Here is an 8,491-nt window from a genome sequence, read left to right as displayed (position 1 = left end):
ACACGCCAACTGTAGGCACTCGATCTTGTCCAGTTTTTCATCATCCTTCGATCCAGCAAGCCTTCACTTTCACTATTACAGATAAATGATTTATCTTGAATAAATCCTGAATGGACTCCCAAATCTCCCGTTCAATCCTTAAATGCGCCTTACGCGATAAAAGAGCAAACAAAGGGCTTGCTCTGAAGGGGGACTGTCTCTTTAAGTATTGATAGGTTACGACACCGTGTGGACAAAATGCATTTCTCCTATTGTCTATATATTCTATATTCTGTCCTTTTAGTAAATCACAATGTTAATGCGCACCATAGTTATATAAATTACTCAGGAAACATAAATTATTGCGAGTGAACTTTTGTAAAGCCATGAACTTCACTCCATCCTTTTCGATAAAAAAAAACATACAAAGGCATACTTAATTAAATAATCATTCACTGAACAGCTAAAATGAGCATCATAAAATAGTCTGCTGCTTCAACTCTATATGCTCTGTATTTAGTCGCAATTTGAATTTAGAACCATGGACAGCTCTCCACTGTCTGCTCATATCACAAAAGTATGTTCTGGATGGATATAATGCTTGCTCAATTCAAATTAAATCAAATTAATAGTTTTTGTGTAAGAGCTGTAAGACATCCAGCTAAAATATAATTTTTATTTTATAGTTCTCAAATAAAAGATGAATTAATGCCCAGATTTGAGTTAAAATGACAGTGAAATCGAAGTTATGACACTATTGGGGGGATTAAAGGAATTTGTTTTATCAAAATGAGAAATAGAGTGGCCTGAAAGTACTTCAAACACAACAAAAACAACAGAATTATGATTAGGATTCGAGGTAAACTTTTCTTAGTTGTTGGCAGTGTCTATATATATTTCAGTCTTTAAGAAAGCCTTAAGCAACATACTCAAATCTTGTGTCATCAACCATGGTACAAATCTTATTCTTGAGCTACAATATCCAAAATAAGACATGTGCAATAAAAAAAAAAATAAAAAAACAAATCTTATTCTTGAGCTACAATATCCAAAATACGACATGTGCAATAAAAGAATATAAAAAATAAAATAAAATTAAAAAAAACACAATCCTTGTCTGAGACGTGTGCTGTATCTATAGTAACCGTTAACATATATGCTGGGACTCAGTGGTAGGACACGTGGGAGTGGAAGTAGTGAAAATTGTAATAGACTAGTTTTCAAAAGCTTGACTTACCTCTTCAGTAGTTCTTCTCCTATCAGGAAGCACAAGTGTATTTGCATGGCTTCCAGATACTATAGTAGATCCAACGCTCATTCTGGGTCCAACTAACATGTAACGTTTGTCTCCAGATCTGTACTGGATGCTGTGACATAGTGTTCCATCATAATTAGTCTCCTGGAGATATTTCGAAGTATAGTCTGTGGATTTGGAGCACTGCATTGCAATCAGTACAACTATACTAAAGATAAACAGAACAGAAACTGCTCCCAAAGTTATCATCAGGTAAAAGGTCACATTGTTATCCTCATCTTCATTTGCTGAACTTTTTACGTCGAAAACTGCGAAAGCCTCTTTGGGTTCCACAAGCTTGATAATGACAGTAGCTGTTGCTGAGAGAGAAACGTTGCCATTGTCTTTGACTAATATGACCAGTTTATGTTCAGCCTCATCTGTCTCTGTGAATGAGCGAAGTGTTCGGATCTGTCCTGTGTAGCGGTCCAAACCAAAGAGGCTGTGGTCAGTAACTTCCTGCAGTGAAAACAGCAACCAGCCGTTATATCCTATATCAGCATCATAGGCTCTGACTTTAGTCACCAAGTGTCCTGCGTTCACATTGCGGGGAATCTCCTCCACACCTTCAGTAGAACCGTTGGAGCTGATTGGATACAGGATGACAGGATTGTTGTCGTTCTGATCCAGAATGAACACGTTCACTGTAACGTTGCTGCTCAATGATGGAGTCCCAGAATCAGTGGCAACAACTTGGAACTGGAAAGTTTTTAAAGCTTCAAAATCAAAACTCCTCAGTGCTGATATTTGTCCATTTTCTGTATTGATATTTAAGAACGACGTTGCATCATTTTTACTACCATCTCTTAATATATAATAAGAAATAGCTGCATTGTTATCTACGTCCATGTCAGTTGCACTGACAGAAAATATTGATGTTCCAGCAGCATTATTTTCTGATAGGTAAAATTGCAGCGGGCTTTTCTCAAAACGAGGACTGTTGTCATTAACATCAGAAAGCTGAATACTAAGTGTTTGCGTTGTAGATAAAGGTGGATTACCGCAATCTTTTGCCTGTATTAATATTTCATAATGTGACAATGTCTCTCGATCTAAACGCTCCTTTGTAACAAGTGAATATATGTTTTCCTTATAGGATGGCTTCAATTCAAAAGGTGCATCATTTAGTATGTGCATTATAGTTTTTCCATTCACTCCTGAATCTTTATCAGTTACACTGATGAGAGAAATTGCTGTTCCTGGTTTTGAATCCTCTGATATAGTATTTGATAAAGAAGTAATATCTATTTTTGGTGAGTTATCGTTTATATCCTTTATCTTTACAACCACTCTACATCTTCCTGTTAAAGGAGGTGCTGCCTTGTCTGATGCTTCGATGTCAATTTTATATATTTCAGATTCTTCAAAATCCAGTCCTAATTTTAATATTATTTCACCTGAAAATTGGTTCAGTTCAAATATTTCATATATTTTCGGCTCTAGTGCCCTAGCAATGTTGTATTCAATCTGTCCATTTGTTCCTTCATCTGGATCTGTTGCATTAACTCTTGTAACAATAGTTCCAACTGGGACGTTTTCATACATCTCTATCTGGTAAACCTCTTTGTTAAAGGACGGACGGTTATCGTTACTATCAAGTACAGTGACTGAAACATTAAGTGTCCCTGATCGCGGAGGTTTACCTCCATCTATTGCAGTAACAATCAATTCAAGTTTATTCTTTTTTTCCCTGTCTAGTGGCTTCCTTAGAACTAAAAATGGTATTTTGTCTTCATCATTTTGGCTCAGATCGATATCAAAATAATCATTTGATGATAGCAGGTATGTGCTGATGGAATTCACTCCTGCATCGGGGTCACGGGCCTCCTGCAGACGAAATCGTGTCCCTAGAGCGGTATGCTCAGCTATATGAAAATGTTGCTCTTTCTCTAGGAAACTAGGGGAGTGGTCATTTACATCTGTAATTTCAACAACAACATGATGCATTTCTAAGGGGTTTTCAGCAATAATCTTCAGCTCCATCAGGCATGCGCCACCACCGTGACAAAGCTCCTCTCTGTCAACCTTCCTACGAACCTGTAAAATCCCGTTATCCTTGTTAAGACTGAAAAGGGAATCCTCAGAACCCGAAGCAATATGCAGTTGTCTATCGGTTAGATATGCCTTTTCCAGACCAAGATCCTTAGCAATATTTCCAACGACGGTTTTTTCTTTCACCTCCTCCGGAACAGAGTACCTTAGTTCAGCCACTGTCGGCTTCCTCATCGTCATTAAAAAGATGAAAATAAAAGCCCCGCGTATGTAGGTACCTGAACAGCTCCAGTCTGCCATGGTTTGTCAGCCTCGTATTCCAATTTATTCAATTACATCCCCCAAAAATATCAGTTAGTGAAATTAGTATCTCAATTTCCCATTCGTCCATCAGATGCCTTTCCGTTGTGCGGGAGCAAACAAAGGTTGGCTTCCTCTTTGTCCGATCACTCCGTTTCCTAATAACTCCGTATTGGAAAACGGAGTTATACCGCAATGATGCCACAACGACACCAAGTGGACATTACATAATAGTGCATTATATTCAGGACTCTATAATGATATAGCAGCATGGGAGGGGTTGGCTAAGAATGCAGTTGGCCGCATAGTTACAGGTGTCCTTTTACGAGTACTTCTAGAATTGAAAGAAGGAGCAAACCAAATACATATTTCATACAATTAAAATGGTGCAAAAGTTCATTACAGTCTATATTTAAAATGTAAAACATATCTGTGAAGATACTGAGTCATCCAGGTCATGGTCAAGCTTCAAAAAGTTCAGTCTAGGCAACCGGACGTGAAATCTATAAAATGTAAACCCTTATTTAAAAACAGTAAAAGAACTTCCACTATAGATCGCGTTGACAATGCCAAATTGAGCTTCCAGTGAATTTTCTGGCAAAATTACAGCCATGAAATGCAAACATTCTTTCATTAAGTCGATTGAATTTAAATTAAATTATTCATTACGGACAGCTAATTCCCCTCCTTAAACAACCACATTTACACCAAAACACTGTGTAATAATTTTGAAATGTGATATTTAAAAATCTAAGAAAAACTGAAATATTTCTGGGGACTGCTTGGAAATGCACATGAAAACAATAATCATCCCGTTACAAGTTGAGAAATTATTTTTGTGATAACTCTTTACAGTAGTTTATAGAAATTAATTTTATTTATTAGATTCAACAAAGTAAGGAAGGATCTAGAACTTACCAAACATATGAAAAGAAAATGCAATTTAGGCATAATTTATAAGGCGAAGCTCTACAACAATGTTGTGTAAATATTCTTGGCCCAAAATTTGTCATGGGTGCTGTTACACATAATCCTTTCTAAGTCAGTCTCTTGTCAATATATAGAAGAAAAGGAATTTGTCATTTGGAGCACTGCATTACAATCCTTATAATGGCTATAAACACACAACATTCAAAGTGACATCATTAACCCGATCCTTTACATAATTTTAAAAAACAGACGCTGCAAAAGACTATTTGAGCTACACACGTTTGACTGTAGTTTTTTTCAAGCGGGAAATGTTACTATTGCTTTTGATAAGTATGCCCAAATTATATTAAGATACATCTCTCTGTCTGAATGAACCCTAGTGTGCCTCAATCTGTTCCAAGTGAAAAAGCTTATTTCAGCACCAAGGACAGTGACTGGCCTATTTCAACAATCTTCTGAGAGCTGCAAAACCATTTCTGCTCAATTAAAATGATTACAACCTACATAGTTACCTAAAAAATTTCACTAAGAATTTGGCAGGTTGCCAGAAAACAGGATAATAAATTGAAAACTATTTGTGGAATTATAATAAAAACATTTTAAGTGTTTAGCAGATTTGACCAACCGATATTAATGAAAATAAAAAATAAAAGGTGCTATAACAGTGTGTTAAAAAACCAACCACTATGAAATGACAATGAAAAAAGAATTAATAAATACTTCAATGGCAAATAAGCTTTGTTAAAAAGTGAGTATGCGTCCTTTCAGCTGGTTTCTGATGCATGGGTCATGACAGAAAGTCATTGTGGCTTGCCCACAGACTTGGCAAAGTTGTTTATGCCTGAGATAACCCGGATTTTACCTGGGCGTTGTGCTGAACTATGTTTTAGATTATTTATTTTCACAAATCTTCTGCTCAGTTGTAAACTTAAGCAATATTTCCAAAATATAAGTGACACTTAGATGTAAGAGACGCAGAACAGTGTCTAATATTTAAGTTAAAAAAAACACATTTACTGTAGTAGGTCTGACTGCGTCCAAATTCAAATAAAAAGTACCAATCCGAAAATGGTATATAGGACAGGTAAATAAGGGGTAGCTGTAAAGACTGAAAAAGTATATGAGTGCTGGCTTACCGCTTCAGATGTTCTCCTGTCAGGTAGCACTAGTGTATTTGCATGACTTCCAGGTACAATAGTTGATCCAATGCTCATTCTGGGTCCAACTAACATGTACCGTTTGTCTCCAGATCTGTATTGGATGCTGTGACACAGTGTCCCATCATAATTCGTCTCTTGGAGATATTTGGAAGCATAGTCTCTAGATTTTGAGCACTGCATTGCAATCAAAACGATGATACTGATGATAAAAAGAAATGAAACTACCCCCAAAGTTATCATCAGGTAAAATGTAACATTATCATCCTCAACATCCTTTGTAGCACTTTTAGCATCAGAAGCAGCAAAAGCCTCTTTGGGTTCCACAAGTTTGAGAATCACAGTAGCTGTTGCTGAGAGAGAAACGTTGCCATTGTCTTTCACCAGAATGATCAATTTATGTTCAGCTTCATCTGTCTCTGTGAATGAGCGAAGTGTTCGGATCTGTCCTGTGTAGCGGTCCAAACCAAAGAGGCTGTGGTCAGTAACTTCCTGCAGTGAAAACAGCAACCAGCCGTTATATCCTATATCAGCATCATAGGCTCTGACTTTTGTCACCAAGTGTCCTGCATTCACATTGCGGGGAATCTCCTCCACACCTTCAGTAGAACCGTTGGAGCTGATTGGATACAGGATGACAGGAGGGTTGTCATTTTGATCTAGAATAAACACGTTGATTGTGACATTGCTGCTCAGTGATGGAGTCCCTGAATCTGTAGCAACGACTTGGAATTTAAATGTTTTTAGAGTTTCAAAATCGAAAGATTTAAGTGCCAATATTTCACCATTATCAGTGTTTATGCTAAGGAATGACATGATACCATTTTGATTACCATCCCTTGCAATATGATAAGAAATAGCAGCATTTTCCTTTAGGTCATCATCAGCAGCTGTAACACTGAATATTGACTTTCCAGGTACGTTGTTTTCTAAAAGGTAAATATTTATTGGGTTTTGGGAAAATTTAGGTTTGTTGTCATTTACATCTGTTACTTCAATGTTAAGTGTTTTTATTGTTGATAATAAAGGATCCCCACAGTCAGTTGCTTTAATCAAAATTTCATAATGGGAAATTATTTCTCGATCCAAATACCCACTTGTTACAACGGAATATGTTTTCGCCTTGTAAGAAGGCTTTAGCTCAAAGGGAACATCTGAAATAATACTTGAAATTATTTTCCCATTAAGGCCTGAATCTTTGTCTTTCACACTAATAAGAGAAATCACTGTCCCAGGCTTTGATTCCTCAGACACAGTGTTTGAAAGTGAGGTAACATCAATTTCAGGTGGATTATCATTAACATCTTTTACTTTTACAATGACTCTACACTCACCTGTTAAGGGGGGCATTCCTTTATCTGAAGCTTCAATATCCAGTTTGAAAACTTGGTTTTCCTCATAATCAACAGGACCTTTAACTCGGATCTCTCCAGTTAGTTTGTCTAGTTCAAAAATATCATAGACTATTTTCTTTAGTGTTTTTCCAAGATTGTATTCAATTTGACCATTTGTTCCTTCATCTGGATCAGTTGCATTTATTCTAAAAACTGACATGCCAATTGGTATATTTTCTTGAACTTCAATTTCATAGGTTTCCATACTAAATTTTGGACGATTGTCGTTACTATCTAAGACAATGATAGAAACATTTAAAGTCCCTGATTTAGGGGGTTTTCCTCCATCAACAGCTTTTAAATGCAGTAAATGATTACTTTTTTGTTCTCTGTCTAGAGACTTTTTTAGCACCAGAAAAGGTATTTTGTCATCATCACTTTGTTGGATGTCTATTTCAAAATGCTCATTCGAGGTCAATGTGTACGTCTGTATTGAATTTAATCCAGCATCGGGATCACGGGCAGCGTGCAGCTGAAATCGTTTTCCTGGTAGTGTTTGTTCCCATATCTCAAACCTCTGTTCCTTTTCAGGAAAGACCGGGGAATGATCGTTCACATCTTTAATTTCAACTACCACGTAATGTATTTCCAAGGGGTTTTCTACAATAATCTTTAACTCCATTAGACATGCGCTGCTTCCTTGACAAAGCTCCTCGCGGTCCATTTTCCGAGCAACAAAAAGGTCCCCGTTGTCCTGGTTGACATCAAAAAATGCATTCTCATTTTCATTCACCACACGGAACCGACGATCCGTCAGAAAACTGATGTCCAGGCCGAGATCCCTGGCAAGATTGCCAACAACAGTACCATCCCTCACCTCTTCTGAAACAGCGTACCTTGTTTCTGCCAATGCCTGGTTTCTAACAAGCAGCAGTGAGCCCAAATATAAAGCAAACCAGATGTAACTCCTCATTTGACTCTGCGTTCCGGTTCCCATTTTCCAATAGCAAAAATGTTCCGAATAACCGCATCAATTTATGCTTTATTTTAATACCAAACCTGGTTGGATCGAGTGGCAAGCCCAAATCTAACACAATCTCTGTTCCTTTCGGTTGAAACAAAGACCTCTGAAGCGAGGGAGAGACACTTCTTTATTTAGTCTGTATAATACTGACATCTAGAGGGTAACAAGAAGTGGCAAAACAGTTGGCTCGATACAATTTTTCAATAAGAATGGGAGACTGCAAACTGATGACGCGAAGCTCTAAATATCCGTAATAAAAATAGAAAACTATACTAACCCGTAAAAGAATGTTAAATTGTCTTCAGAAAACAACGTTCAATTTACATATGTTTTCTATTAGTTCGAACAGATATATTTTTCTATTGTGATGAAATCCAATTCTTATTTTTTTTACTCTATTTTTTAATTGTATTTGGTGTTCGGAAAATTTAACGGATTTATTTTAACATTTTTTGATGGTTTTGTTATCTTCTATTCATTA

Source organism: Cyprinodon variegatus, unplaced genomic scaffold (genome assembly GCF_000732505.1).
Source record: "Cyprinodon variegatus isolate N-32 unplaced genomic scaffold, C_variegatus-1.0 Scaffold210, whole genome shotgun sequence".
Taxonomy (NCBI): Eukaryota; Metazoa; Chordata; class Actinopteri; order Cyprinodontiformes; family Cyprinodontidae; genus Cyprinodon; species Cyprinodon variegatus.
This window is presented reverse-complemented; position numbering follows the sequence as displayed.